The 15,898-nt window shown below is 36.9% G+C and overlaps 1 long non-coding RNA gene across 1 annotated transcript; it reads left to right on the top strand.

The window, feature by feature from the left end:
* Nucleotides 1–9,786: 9,786 nt before the first annotated feature.
* Nucleotides 9,787–11,187, top strand: LOC127115732 (uncharacterized). The gene is made up of 2 exons (XR_007800852.1): nt 9,787–10,264; nt 10,892–11,187. It is a non-coding gene; the product is annotated as an uncharacterized LOC127115732 (long non-coding RNA).
* Nucleotides 11,188–15,898: the final 4,711 nt, after the last annotated feature.

Genomic DNA, 15,898 nt, shown 5'->3' with positions numbered 1-15,898 from the left:
TCTCTGAAATGATAAGGCAGTGGAGAAGTTCGAATGGGTAAACTAGGAGCTTAATCGGGAAGGAGAAATCCAAGTTGCGAATAACATCAGCTGTGTTGTGGAGAGAATAGAATCCATGGTTGACCTCCGCATTATCTCTTGCATCACTTGAGGACAAGAAATGAGATAAGTTTGGGGTTGTGATCGGTCACCATTTACACTCAGTTTTCATTATCTATCCAGCATTGAATCTTCATGAATCAGTAACATTTTGCTTTTTATTTTAGTGATTTCTTTAGTTTATTGCATTTTATGAATTTCCACTTGTTTTATGTTGCATTAGTAGTTTTTCTCCTTTTGTCGCATTTTATGCGTTTCTGTGTAGACCGTTTGGTTTCCAGGTCAGATAACAAGTCCGAAAGTTGCGTACCAGAAGAATGGAGGTCAGAGACTTAATGAAAAGCAAAAAATAGACAAAACAGGGGGCTGACACGGGTGCCCGGGTTAGCTGACACGGCCCGTGTCAGCATGTGCAGAGCCAGCCATCCAAAACCCAGAAAACAGTGGGCTGACACGGCCCGTGTCAGCATGGATTGCATGATTGGACTTACAGTGGAGACAACACGGGTAGCAGTGTCACCTGACACGACCCGTGTTGGCCATTTCGCCCTAATTGCTGATTTTTCATATTTTAACCCCTTTAGACGTCCGGAGGGCAGTTTGGGAATTTCGCAATGTTTTTAGTTGTTTGGAAGCTATTTAGTTTGAATTTGGGCACAGAGAAAAGGGACTTTTTTATCGTGAAAGAAAGGAGACAGAAAGAAGAAGCGACCTTGCAAAGTGTTTTAGAGGAGAAGAGATCTTCAAGATCGGAAGAAATTGAAGATCAACTTTCATCAACAACCACTTGTAATGTCTTTAATTTGTAATCTACTGTTTTTGAATATTATGAGAGGATAAACCCCCCAATGCAAGGGGTGTGTCCCTGAATTGCTGCTGTATGAATATTTTATCCATGTTCGTATAATCATTGATGTTTTCTTAATTCAAATTGTTATACAACGCGCTCAATGCTTAATTTTATCGGACAAATGAAATTCTGATCTCTGGTTAAGGTTTAGGTCGGACAAACCGCCTTATCACTTGTTGTATAATAAAACCCACGTTTAATCACTTAGGAATGAGGATCAAACTATGGTTACTGTTAATTCTTGATAAACTAAGTATTTCATAACAGAAATTTGAATAACTAAGGAATTAGAATTGAAATTGTCTGTTAATGGTTTTTAGCTAAGGAATTAGAGAAAACTACTCTTGAGAAACGGTTTTGAATTATGATAACATAGATGTTATATGATCTGGAAGAAGTGTAATACAAAGCAATTCATACATCTGGCCCTAGTATTATTTCTCATATTGGTTAAATTGTTTTTATACGCTTTATATTTTTATTTCTTATTATTTGTGAAAACAATCATCAAACCCCATATGAACTTTTGTTCAATCGAATTATTATAAAGATTGATACTTGCTACGCAGTCCTCGAGATCGATACTCGGGATAACTCCCATTTTATTACTACATTGGTGCAAATAGTAAACTTGCTATTTTACCGATTAAGTTTTTGGCGCCCTTGCCGGGGATATTCAGAGGTAACAAGAAAACCATCATCAATCTGCTTCTGCACTTCCTCTTTGATCTTAACTGCCATATCAGGATAAGTCCTTCTCAATTTCTGCTTGACCGGAGGGCATTCTGGCTTCAACGGCAATCTATGCTCCACAATCTCATAATCCAAACCAGGCATGTCTTGATAGGACCAAGCAAACACATCAGAATACTCTCGAATAAGATCAATCAAGCCCTTCTTAGCCTCTGGACATAGTTGAGACCCAATCTTGAATTCCTTCACATCATCTTTGGAACCCAAGTTGACTAGTTCAATCTGCTCTTCAAATGGCTGAATGGCTTTTTCCTCGTGCTCAAGTAAACGAGATAATTCATCAGATACTTCATCATCAATCTCTTCCTCAACTTCAAACACATGGAAATCAAAGTTTGGAGAGGGAGTAGGATCATTCTATTCAATGGGTTTGAGAACCAACCTGCATAATGATTTGATATTTTGATTTTAGAGAAGTGAATTGCGACAAATATTATGCAGATGGACAATTATTTATTTATTTATGTTTTTTTGTGATTACCATTTTCAGAAAGGCAAAAAGTAAAAATAAAACATCATAAATATGGATGAATAGAATTGTATTTTATTAATGATAATTGAGAAATGCCTAACAATGTTCACTTCTCCCTTAGGCATAGGAGAAGGGTTCTTTCTTAAATCATGGAAAACAAATTACTTAGAGCGATGGACAATAACGGGAACATCAACAACAACCCAATTGTTGCAAGTCTTGCCATGCGTCACAAAGTTTGCATAATATTCGTCTTCATCATACTCAATTACATTAGCTGAGTGTTGTTCATTACCATGAATGAACCCTCCACTACGGAAACTTGGTTGTACTTCTTCATCTTTGACACTGAACGACCCATGTTGAAAACCCAATCCAGCCATATTCTTGTTATTAGAAACTTCTATCATAGGGACCCACTAGTCTGTACTGCCTGCCTCAATAGCTTTCTGAGCATCTTTGAAAGAAGACATAGGCGCCCCAGTTTTCTTCTCCTCAGCGATAGACAAGGCTTGGAACAGAGTTCCAACCTCCTCCTCAACTTCAACATATGTAAAAGATGACAAATGACTCACCAAGAGTGCTTTCTCTCCACCAACAATGACAAGCTTGTCATTCTTCACAAATTTCAATTTCTGGTGTAGAGTAGATGTTACAGCTCCTGCTTCATAAATCCATGGCCTCCCTAATAAGCAACTATAGGTCGGGTGGATATCAATGACTTGAAAAGTAATTTAGAAATCACTCGGACCTATCTTTACTGGGAGGTCCACTTCTCCAATGACGGTTTTTCGAGAACCATCAAACACTTTAACGATCACACCACTATACCTCATCGGGGCGCCTTGATGGGATAACCTGGACATAGTTGATTTCGGGAGTACATTCAAAGAAGAACCAGTATCGACCAACACATTGGACAACACGTCCTCCTTATAGTTCATTAAAATGCATAATGCTAGATTGTGATTTCTGCCTTCCTCAGGAAGCTCTTCATCACAAAAACTCATATTGTTATAAGAAGTAATGTTAGCCACAATGTGGTCAAATTGATCCACAGTTACATCGTGCTCAACGTAGGCTTGCTCTAACACTTTTTGCAATGCTTCTCTGTGCGCTTCAGAATTCATCAACAGAGACAGCACTGAAATCTTCGAAGGAGTTTGGAGCAGCTGCTCCACCACATTAAACTCACTCCTCTTGATTAATCGTAGTACCTCATCATCATCATTAGGCTTTAGCTTGCTGGATTCACCAGACTAACAAACTGGAGCACTAACTGGATTCACCACAGGTACATCCACCTTCTTACTAACTGCAGCCTCTTCTACATCCTTTGGAACGACTGGGCCAATTACACGACCACTACGGGTCATCTTCATAATATCAGCTATATTTACAACAGAATTTATCATAGGTAATGGAACCTCTTAATCATTCTCCACCATGGTGGCAATATACTGAAAAGGCACAACTTTATCGGATGTATATGGGACAGGGCCCGCTAACCGTAGTACTAGCAGCGGTGCCGATCTATTAACATTGTTGTTGCTGCTACTATCAAACTGAATGACTACCCGCTCAAGGGTCTTAAACACTAGCACAATTACGTTGACATTATCTACTTCCCTTGACTGACAAACTTGGATAAGCCCTTCATCCATCAATCTCTGAATATCCCTCTTGACAATGACACATCCTCGAAGGTTCACGCTACATATCACACAACCATCATGGTCATGCTCACAATCACTGACCAAACAGATATCTCAATGAATTACAACCAAAGACTGTCTGATATGGCAAACATCATAAACCTTATATTCTCCAGGACAACCATCTACCATGTTGACAGAAGAGTTACCATGGGTAGGCAACGAATTGGCTTTCACATTCAGCGCACAGTCCTCAAAGGACACCATCTCATTCTTCATAAGTTTCTGTACCTCGTACTTCAACGGGTAACAGTTCTCAATATCATGGCCGGGAGCTCCTTGATGAAAGGCGCGGCGGAGTTCAGGCTTATACCACCATGGAAGTGGCTCGGGAATTTGAGGTGTACTTCTTGGTTGAAGTAGATTCTTGAGAACCAAAGATGGGTAGAGTTTGGCGTATGACATAGGAATAGTGTCAAAAGAGACCTTCTTCCTCTCGAAGTTTTATTGTTGATTATTATTGTTGTTGGTGGTGGTGGTTCTTTGTTGCGGTTGTTGTTGACGTTGTTGTTGAATTAGCACTGATTGATTGTTGGAATTGTTTGAAAACATTGGGATTACTGATGAAACTTGATGTTGATGCTGACGCGGTTGAGGGTTTCTTCTGACATGAGGCCTCCTCTGCCTCCCTACAGACACTGCATTGGTTTCCCCTTCCTTCTTTCTGGAAAAACCACTCCCATACTTCTTGTTGGACGACACTTCTTCCTTAGACAGATGTCCCTCACGGACTCCGTCCTCTAACCTCATACCCATGTTTACCATCTCGGTAAAGTCACTATGGGCACTGGCAATCATGCGCTCGTAATAAAACGAACTCAGGGTCTTCAGGAAAATCTTCGTCATCTCCTTCTCTTCCAATGGAGGATTAATCTAAGCAGCAATTTCCCTCCATCTTTGAGCATATTATTTAAATGTCTCCTTGTCCTTCTGAGACATAGACCTCAGTTGGTCTCTATCAGGCGCCATATCCACATTATACTTATACTTTTTAACAAAAGCTTCTCCCAAATCGTTGAACATGCGAACGCTTGCACTGTCTAGCCCCATATACCATCTCAGAGCAGCACCAGTCAAACTGTCTTGAAAGTAGTGAATCAATAACTGATCATTATTAGTTTGTGTTGATATCTTTCTGGCATACAAGGTGGCTAAGTGGGCAAGTGTTTACCTTATACTTTTCAAAGTCAGGGACTTTGAATTTCATCGGGATCTTCACATTTGGTACCAGGCAAAGTTCAACAACATCAAACATGTATTTTCCTCTCAGTGTCTTCAATTCCTTTCGCATCTCAAGGAATTGATCCTTCATTTCATCCATTTTCTTGTAAACATATGGGCCCTCAGACGACTCAGATTGGTAGATGGTGTGCTTAACACGAGGCAAGATATGAACAACTAGAGGTGGCATAGACATGACCGGGCTAGATGCCGACATAGAAGCAAATGTGGGTGCAAACCCTTCAGGCATAAAATTTGGTGGCATCCCCCACGAGAATCTAGCAACATAGTTGGACCAGATTGAGTAGCAGTAAGAGGCATGGTTGAGGTAGCAACCTTGGAAAGGACAGTCCTCTGGGGAGGAGTTGCGGGAGTTGGTGAAGACTGATTTTGTGCAGCAAGAACAGACTCCATCATGGCAGGCAGTCGCGAAATCTCATCCTTCAGTTCTCTATTCTCTTGTTCCAAATGCTCCATGATTCTGGGTTGATTAGCGTGAGTGTTGTATCGGTGAGTCAGCTTGGCTGAAGCACAGAAGAATAGCCGATAAGACATTTGGCAGAAGAAAAGTTGTTATACAAATGATGCATGAAGTGTAATGTTTTTGTTTATTTTTAATTTTAAGGAACATATTGTTTTATTTATAAATATATAATAATAACAATTTGATTGACCATAAAAATCTCTTTTATTCATAAAATTTGAAAGGATTACACTGAGTACGATTTCAGAAACCAAAGTAAAAATACAAGAGAAAAGGAAACTAATCATCCTAAGGGTACCCTAACAACGGTGTCAGATGATCTGGCTGTAGGCACGTACTTCCTTCGGATGCGTCGAATCTCGGTCTCAAAAGATGTCTTCATCTGAGCCTTCTCAAGGACAAGCTGATCAACAATCTTCATTCCAAGCACTGGAAGGATGAGGCATAGTAGAGGAAGATGGACCCTCTGGCTCCCTCTGTCTCTTCACTGCTCGGTCTTCAAGAAGTTCAATAAGTGGTTCTTTATCCTTTGACTCAAGCTGCAATTCCTCATGCTTTCGGCTTAAAGCATGGAACCGGTCTTCCCACACATCTCTTTCTTGCTTCATCTTGGCGAGTGCGTCTTCCAACTCATCTAAATATTGATTAGGGAGAGTTAATGGTTCAGCCACAACCAAATACATAGGTCTCTCACATGCATACAACATCTTCAATTCCAAAGATCTCTTCTTTACCCAATCAGTGTAAGCTTCCAAAGCTACACAGTTGCACGAACCAAGCTCGGATCTTCCTTTCCTATGCACATTATGCCAAGCATGTATCACCTTCTGCTTCAAATGTTGGGGATCTTTACCCTCTTGATAGAAAAGACCTTCTAACTGAGTGTTATTAGGTTTGTCTCTCAAGGGGAACCCAAGTTGACGGCGAGCTAAAGCAGGGTTGTAGTTGGTTCCTCCTTGTGTACCAATGAGAGGCACATTAGAGAATTCACCACAATTGTCAATAATATCCAAGTTACCGAAGAGAGAATCATACCAAACAATATCATCATTAGTGAGAGACATAAGTCTCTGAGACCACCGTAGACATTGCTTATTCTCCACGAAAGCAGACGTCTGAGGCAAGTGCAAAATAAACCACTTGTAAATAAGAGGAATATAACACACAATAGTCCCACCACCTTTGGAATTCCTCAGATGCAAAGAGAAGTACATATCACCCAACAGAGCAAGCACATGATTTCTAATCAAGAAGATTCTAATGGCGTTAACATCAATAAAACCGTCAATGTTACGGAACAAAGCTAAATCGTAGATGAGCAAAACAAAGATGGCTTCAAAAGCGTCCACATTACCGGCTTGAGCAAAGACGGTAACTTTCCCTATGAGAAACTCAGAAGTCAACCCAAAAAGTCCTCATTTCTTCACCCAATGAGCCTCAATCTCAAACTTCTTCAGATGAAGAGTTTCAGCTATAAGATGAGATTTGGGAATCTCCTTCAATCCACTAAAAGGTATCTTGTCAAAAACAAGTATTACCAAGAGATGGGCATACTCCTCTAACGGAGGCATAAGTTGATAATCAGGAAAAGTGAAGCAACGGTAGAGAGGATCATAAAACTGAACTAACACACTTAAAAGTCCTTCAACCACATTGTCGCATCTCGAAAAATACGATTCCTCGCGATGGTCGCGGAAAATATTTAGTGTTCGAACAGAATCGCCACCAAACTTTATTTATCCCAATGAAGGAATAGGAAAATATCGATAAAACCTTTAGGAAATAGAATAATGGTCGTTGCAACCATATTCGGGTTCGGGAGTGGATTACGTAAGGGGAAGGTATTAGCACCCCTTACGTCCGTTGTACTCAACGAGAACCTTTTAGTTCTAATGTGCATTTCGAGTGTTAATTTATGTTTGTTTGTTATCTTTGGGTTATAAAAATATTAAAAATAGAAATGGATGAGAACCTCAGAATGGGAAAGGGGGTTTTTTTTATTAGTGTGCTCGCAAAGATACAACAATCTTCTGCCTACGTATCCTTAAATAAGGAAATCAGAGCATTCGTAGTTCGGGGAACTACGGTTGGTTGGTGTTTTTTAATGGACAACTATTTATATCGCATCCTAAAGGCTAAACACTGGCTTGTCCACTATCGGCGGAGGCTTAAGCATTGGTTTGTTATGCGCATTAGAAAGGATTAAATTGTGTTCTTTTTGAAAGGAGTTTTGGTCATACGGAAGTGACAAGTGGAATTAATATGTTGGATGTTTTGATTGGTTGAGATGTTTTTGGTTGGATGACGATTACTCGGATAGTCGAGTAAGACAACTCGTATCCTAATAGTCGGGAAAGGGAATAGAAGACTCTAGACCACTTTCTGTTTCATCTGAGTAATTATGAAAAGGATTGGATAATAATTAAGGTGTTTTGAATGGATGACGATTACTCCGATATTCGAGTAATACAACTTGTATCCTAATAATTGGGAAAGGGAATAGAAGACTCTAGACCACTTTCTGTTTCATCTGAATATTTATGAAAATAAGGTTGTATATAGTTGATGTATTTTTTAGAATAAACGACAAGTACTTGAATGACTGAGTAAGACAACTCATATCTAAGCATTTGAGGAGAGGAGTTGAAAGCTCAAAACCATCTCCTTTTCGTATATTTCGTTGTGAAAATAATTTGATTAAGTTGTAAGTTGGTGGAAAATGACAATTGTTCGACTTGCCGAGTAAGAGAACTCGTATTCAAACAATTGAGGAGTGAAATTGAAAACTCAAAGTCAACTCCCTTTTCATTTAGCTTATTGTGAAAATATTTCGATTTAATCGGAGTTTGGAAGTTGGTATAGGAACGACAATTATTTGACTAACCAAGTAAGAGAACTTGTATTCAAATAGTCGCGGAGAAAAAATTGAAGACTCAAAGTTATCTCCCTTTTGGTTTCTTATTATAAAAGGGTTTGATTTGTTTGTACTTAAATGAATTAGAAATAACGACCATTTGACTAACCGAGTAAGAAAACTCGTATTCAAATAATCGAGGAGAGGAGTTGAAAACTCAAAACCATCCCCCTTTTCATTTTCAAATGAAGTGTTGTTTAGATGCGATTAAGTATTTAAATTTGACTTTCGATGTCGGATCGAGGTTTTTAAAAATTGCATTCTTGTGAATGAATTGATATTATTTAGTGAATAATCCATCTAATCGATTAATCAATAACCAAATAGGTCTCATTGTAAGAAAGCTCAAGAGTAAGCTATGTGAGGTTGATGGCGATGCTTAAAAGCAATCGACTTACAAAGGTATTTGACAATGGGGGGCTCGATATTGAATCGAGAATTATTTGGTTTGATATGGTTTTAACTCGAAGAGATTGAATGAGTTTGGTTTTAAAACGATATTGAAACGATTATGAAATCGAGTTGATAGTTTGAAAATGATTATGAAATTGTGAGTTGTGAAATGATTTTATAAATTTAATTTTCTATACTATCAATCACAACGAATTTGAACTTATACAAAAAGGTTTATCGAACACACATATTTACACATGAATCTTATCTCTTATAATGATGTCAAGTGCAACAAAATTAAATAACAATATCAAATAATAAAACTATATTATAAAATAAATGTTGCCTAATTAAAGATGACAAAGTCTAAGTGATAAAAATTAAAATTTAATCATACAAAATACGGAAATACATAAATAATACTAAAGGATATTAATAATAAATAATAAAAATTTAAATAAAAAAAAATATTAAAAGGGTGGGAACCGTCCCCTAATTTATTCATAAAAAATAATAATACAAATGGTGGTAACCGCCACCTATTTTTATGGAAATAAAATAAATAATAAAAAATAATAAAAAGGATGGTGACCGCCACTTGTTTTATGAAGATAAAATAAATAAATAAATAATAAAAAGGGTGGTGACCGCCACCTGTTTTATGAAGATAAAATAAATTTTAAAAAAAAGAAACAATAAAAAGGGTGGTGACCGCCACCTATATTTTTTAATTATTAAAATGAATTTAATAAATATAAAATTTAGGTTTTAAAAGGTCAAACTTAATGATACTTTTTTTACGGTAAATACTCTTTTTATCTCTTCATATTGTTTCTGGAAAAAAAACAATTCTCTCTCTCTTTCCATTAGTCACCTCTTTTAATTATAAATTGAAATAATAAAAAAACAAAATTAAATGGGAATTAAAGTGCTATCATGACAAATCAAACCTAAAACAAGCCTCATTATCAAACGATCCTCCACTCTCTCATGACTTTCTCTCTCCGTCGCTTCACTGTCTCCCTCTCTCTTAACTCTGTTTTACGAATAGACTCTCTCTCTCTCCTTCTCACGATTTCATGGCACACAACAACAAAAACAACATGCAAAAACCAAGCTCAAATGAAGAACATATCTCAAACGCGCACAAAGCAAAAATCACGTAAAAAATCAGATGCCATGGATTCGGTTCAACACAGAAGAATAAAAGTTGCAGCAAAGCGTAATGGATGATAAAAAGGAAACTCGTAGAAGAAGATAGACGCAAATGGTTTACCAAATCAGAAGTTCTGAAAATCTCCGGGTTGGCAAGATCTTTCGAATTCCATCAAAGGCCTTCTTCTGCAAGCGATTCTTTAATGAGGTAAGCTATATCCCCTTTGTTTTTCTACTACTCTTCGTATATTTGGTTTCTCGGGCGAGTAATGCGGTTAAGGTTTGAGCTCACTTGTTTCATAAATTTTGATTCAGGAAATTTTGAACAAGTTTTCTTGGAATTTTGCAGAGAGTTTTGGGATTTAGATTTCGGTCGAAATTTGTGCAGAATGACGACTGGGTTTTTTCTCTTCTTTCTCCTTTCGATTTGCTGGTTTTGAACACTATGTGTTTGGATGTTCTTAACAAAAATTATTTTTGATTAATCTCTGGGATTGTAAGAATGTTTTCTCTGTTTGGTTTTTGGGTTCGAAAAAAAACTTTGTCCTCTCGTCTCTCTTTCTCTTGCTGTTAACTTTTGTCTCCTCTCCCCTCAACTGATGAACTTTTTGAGTCTTATAAAAAAAATCCTTTTAGTTATGGCCTTTCCTTCAAGATTACGTGGGATCTGTTTTGTAAATTTGTTACTGTTTTAAGCCATTTTCGAAATGCTTTTTGGGTATTCATGTTGGTCTTCTGGATAAAGTGTTAAACTAATTAACTTATTAGTTATTTTTTAGTTCTTTAAGCGCTTTTGGAAAGGGTTTTTTATTTAAGTTGTTTTTCCATTCTGCAGGTTACAACGTGAAGTGACTTGATGGAATGGAAGGTTGGATCCACTCTATGAGGCAATTGGATTTAAGAGCGTTTTGGCCTGAAGAAAGGTTTTGGCCGTTGGTTCTTCAAAAGCTTTGTTCTCAACCTGTCATTGTTGCAGCCACTTTTATTTGGATTTGTATTGTGGATAATTATGCAACTGTTCTTGAATGGTTTGTAACGTGTGAAGTTTTTTTTTTAAATGTTTATGTAATTAATTTTCTTTTTGTTTAAATACAACTAAATTTTATTTTAATATTTTGTTTGTATATGTCTCATTAAGGTGTTTTAAAATTTGTCTTGTTATCTCAATTAGAACCTCTTTGGACCATTATGAGTCATTCAACTTAAGAGGTTACTTTTAGCATGTTTTTTTAACAAAATACAACCGTGACCCAGAGTTAAAAATGAAACATGTTATTGCAATTTCAACTCTAATCCAAAAACAACATACTTTCAACTATGGCACAAAGAACCCAAATAATGGTGACTTAATTTAAAAACCACACAATTCTAACTTCAACACATGAATCTAAATATGGTGCTTTAATTTAAAAACAACACAATTCTAATTTCAACACATGAATCTAAATATGGTGCTTTAATTTAAAAACAACACAATTCTAATTTCAACACATGAATCTAAATATGGTGCTTTAATTTAAAAACAACACAATTCTAATTTCAACACATGAATCTAAATGTGGGACTTTTAATTTTATAAAAAAACAACACAATTCTATTTTAAATACAAAAATCTAAACATGGGACTTTTAATTTAAAAAACACAATTTTATTTTAAATACAAAAATCTAAACATGGGACTTTAAATTAAAAAAAAACACATACATGTTTCTAAAAGTGCAAATTTAATTTGGGAACCCATGAAGAACTTAGAACTTGATATAAATATTTGGGATGAGTAAATGAACTAGTAAATAGTGATCATAGAAATAATAACATGGCTCTTAATACTTACTAATAGAAAATATAGGTTTTGGATTAGTAATGTAAAAAGATTCAAACCACATTTTAGATTATGAACACACTTATGCAAATGGTCCTTTGAAATAAAAAGATCTCATGGGTAAACCACAAATGGCCGGACAAAATTGGGGTATGACACATATCAGCAGATAACATAGATAAAAGCTTCCCATGATGTTGCTTGAAGTCTAAGGTATCTAATACAAAGTATGACAACTTCCTTAACTCTTTCAAATCAGGACATCTGAAATTGTACTTCTTAGTGTTCCTTCGTCCATAATCCATGGTCTGAAAATATTTGCAAATAAATCCTCAGTTCCTTGAAGCTATTTTTCGTGTGATGAATGTCATGATGCGCATGAATGCAACAATCACAAATAAGGGATCACATAGAAGGCAAACAGACAAATGTCAAGAGATGAATCAAGTCATTGTCAATATCAATCATCCATTTTAGTGGATTATGGTTTTCACCTTATCAACACCCAAGTTCCATTGATATTGGCAAGACTTGATTGGATCAACCAAGAATCAAAGGGTTTATTGTGAGTCACGAGCATGGAGTCAGGTTAAGAACCATCCCAAAGGATTGTACTAAGGATAAAAACATATAGATCATGTTCTAAAAAGTTCCTAGAGTCTTAATTCCATCTATCGGATATTATAGGTTAGGATTACTGACTCATCAACCCATAATATTCTCAAGAGAAACTCGTTTGAGTGTAGTATCGCGTAACAACTATTATCAAGTCTACACCTAAACAGTCTTCACACTACGTCATAAATAGGCCAAGTTGGGTTAAATGTTCTACGGTCATCGGCTTCTACGACCCCAAATCAGAGAAAGTAATGCCTAACCACAAATGACTTGCGTGACATTTGTAACTCCAAAAGGGTCTCCACTGAGTAGATGGGTCTCAAGCCAACTTGTTAAGGACTACTCCACACAAGTCAAACATGACTATACCATCCTCCTATCTTAATTGCACTCAAGTTCAGGTTAGAACTTATCTCACCACTCGGAGATCACCAAGAACAACAGACAGATTATATCACACAAACAAATATACAAACATCAAATATACAAATATATGCACATAAAAAAGTAGGCTAAACCCAATGAGGACTACTCCCTAGCAGAGTCGCCACTTAATTTCTATAGCGGTAAATTCATGACCATCACGCTATGGATAAATGATCGGTCACCATTTCCATTGAATTCCCACCTTTTGTCCGACATATTTTCATCACTTTGGTAAGACTTGTGGTTGTTTTTAGTTATTTTAAAGTCATTTAACATGTTTTATTAGTTTATTAGTGCATTGCATTTTGTTACTTGTTTATGTCAAAAAGTCTCTTTTTATGCTTCAATTTGGTAGTGTTAATGTTGCAGGTTGTTGCATAGGTTCCAAAGGAATAATAGCCGAGTATTGGATGCTCCGGAAGGCCAAAATATGAAGATACAGCAGGTCAACACGGGCCCCCGTGTGCATCAACACGACCCATGTTGTTTGTCAGGAAACAAGCACTCCAAGAGGTAAAACAGAGGGTTAACACGGGCACCCGTGTGCATCAACACGGCCCGTGTTGATGCCTCTATAGCTTGCTTTAAAAAACATAACTTTTGAAGAGCGACACGGGCACCCGTGTGAATCCACACGGCCCGTGTGAATCAACACAGGCACCCGTGTGAATCCACACTGCCCGTATTGATGGGCGCGGCTGAGAAATTTTACTTTTTGTTGTGTGGATCTGCCCTGTTCATTAAGGGTATTTTGGACTTCTTGCTGGGAAAAAACCATCTGAGGCTATTAGAAGACTTTGGAGAGATAGAGAAGACACGTTTTGACGTACGAAAGAAAACATTGCACTGGAGAAGATAGCTACTACGGAGGATTTGAAGACAGCGAGATTCAAGGGCATCAACCATTGAAGATCAAACTCTCCTAATTCTTTGTAATGTTTAATTTTCACACTATGATTTCTTTTAATACTATGAGAGGCTAAACCCCCAATGCTAGGGGGGTCCTGATTTGATCTGATGTTATGAATTCTAACTATGGATTTCCTTATTACTATGTTACGAATTTCAATTCAATTGTGTGATGTGCTTATGCTTTTGTATCGGACAAATACAATTAGATCTATGACTATCAATAACAGGATTGTGATTGTTAGGGTTTTCACACAATTGGGTTTACAATTGCATCACCTAGGACTAGGAACTTTTGTAAATCACCATAAACTTTGATATTTTTTATGATTAAAACCAATGATTAATTGAATGGACATTTGAGTAAGAATTGGTAGTTTAATAGTTTCTTCTTTAAGGACTTAAGGAAGAACATTCTGAGGTTAGGTAATTAAACGTTTCATGTGTATTAAGGAAATCTTGACTGAATTCATATCTGGTTAAATCAACCACTCACCCTAGCATGTTTTATCTTAATCAATTATTTCTACTATCTTTTTGTGTTTATTGTTATAAATTTCCAAAACCAACCAAACCATTATCTTTTTGTTCTAATAGAATCAGAAGTAAAGTAAGTATTTCCTACACAATCCCTGAGATCGATACTTAGGAATAAATCTCCTTATTACTACATCGGTAAAAATAGTACACTTTCTATTTTGCCGATCAAGTTTTTGGCGCCGTTGTCGGGGATTGCCAAAATATCTATTTTAATTTTTATTCTATTGAAATTTTGTTTCTCGTCAACCAAAATTTTATCTGTGACAATCTTGTTATTCAATTCTAATATTTGTCTAACTTGTTTATGCGAGGTAAGGCCTGTTGAGACAGTTTTTAAGTGTCGGGTTTTGTTATCGTATCCACAGAGATTGTAAGATATCGCTGCCGTTCAATGGTTGAATTAATCTTAACTTAATGTAACACTAGGGTTTTGGTTTTAATCAAGTTATCTTGCATACAAAGTAATTAATTGCGGTAAAAGTTATGTTTTGATTAATATGAGAAATATTGTCAAAGTTAGGTTTCAATGATTACATTTGCTTTGCATGTTTTTGCACGGTCAACAATATTATAAACTCCTTTAGATGATAAATAATTTCACAAAGTCCTCTCAATGCGTTTCTCTCGAACACCCATTGTGAGTTTTGTCATTTTGATCCATTGTTTCTCTCGAACACAATCTATCAAAAAGACAACGTTTTGGTTCAACCTTATGGTGAACAAAATCATTCGTTACTATCTCTAGCTAACAAACAAGTTTGGATGAAAACCTAGGTCGAGAATCAGTAAACATCTCTCGATCAAATACCAACACAAAGAGTTTTAAATAGAAACAAAGTTTTCATCATATATTTACCGTTAAAGAGTTTACATATGAGGATCCTTACATTTACACACAAAGCTTGGAAATCACCTACATCTAACCTTGACAAATGGAAGACTTAGCTACTCATTTTCATGGTAGCTTGGTCGGCAAGTAAGAAAAGAGGGTTGATCAACATCCAAGTCGAATGATCGAAGTTGGATGGGAATCCACCTTCTTTTTGTGGAAGATGGTTGCTAGATGAAGAGAAATGAAATTAGGGCATCAAAAATCCCTCCTAACAATGCTGTAAAATATCTAAGAGAAAGTACAAAAAATGGAAAAGTTGGTAAAAAGTGGTATGGGCACAAAAAGTGGCACCTGCTACTTATAGACAAGTGCAGAACTGTCACGTTCGCTAGGCGAGCAGAATGGCTCGCCTAGCGAAGGCCAAAAATGGGCACAAAATGCCCCTGCGCCCAGAGAAAACTGGGCCTGTGGAACTGTCATGTTCGCCTAGCGAACAGACCTTCGCCTAGCGAAGAACTCGCTTCAACCTTCGCCCCAGCGAGGTTGAGAGGTTTTGCTACTGGAATGCTCGCTGGGGACTCGCTAGAGCCTCGCCTAGCGAGCTAGTGTTGGCTGCTCATTTCACCAAAACAGACTGAATTCGCTGCCACTTCGCCTTCAGTTCGCCTAGCGAATTAATTAACCAATTTACTGGA

Source organism: Lathyrus oleraceus, chromosome 1, assembly GCF_024323335.1.
Source record: "Lathyrus oleraceus cultivar Zhongwan6 chromosome 1, CAAS_Psat_ZW6_1.0, whole genome shotgun sequence".
Classification (NCBI taxonomy): domain Eukaryota; kingdom Viridiplantae; phylum Streptophyta; class Magnoliopsida; order Fabales; family Fabaceae; genus Lathyrus; species Lathyrus oleraceus.
Note: the sequence above shows the minus strand (reverse complement) of the source record. Positions and strands in the feature narration are given on the sequence as shown.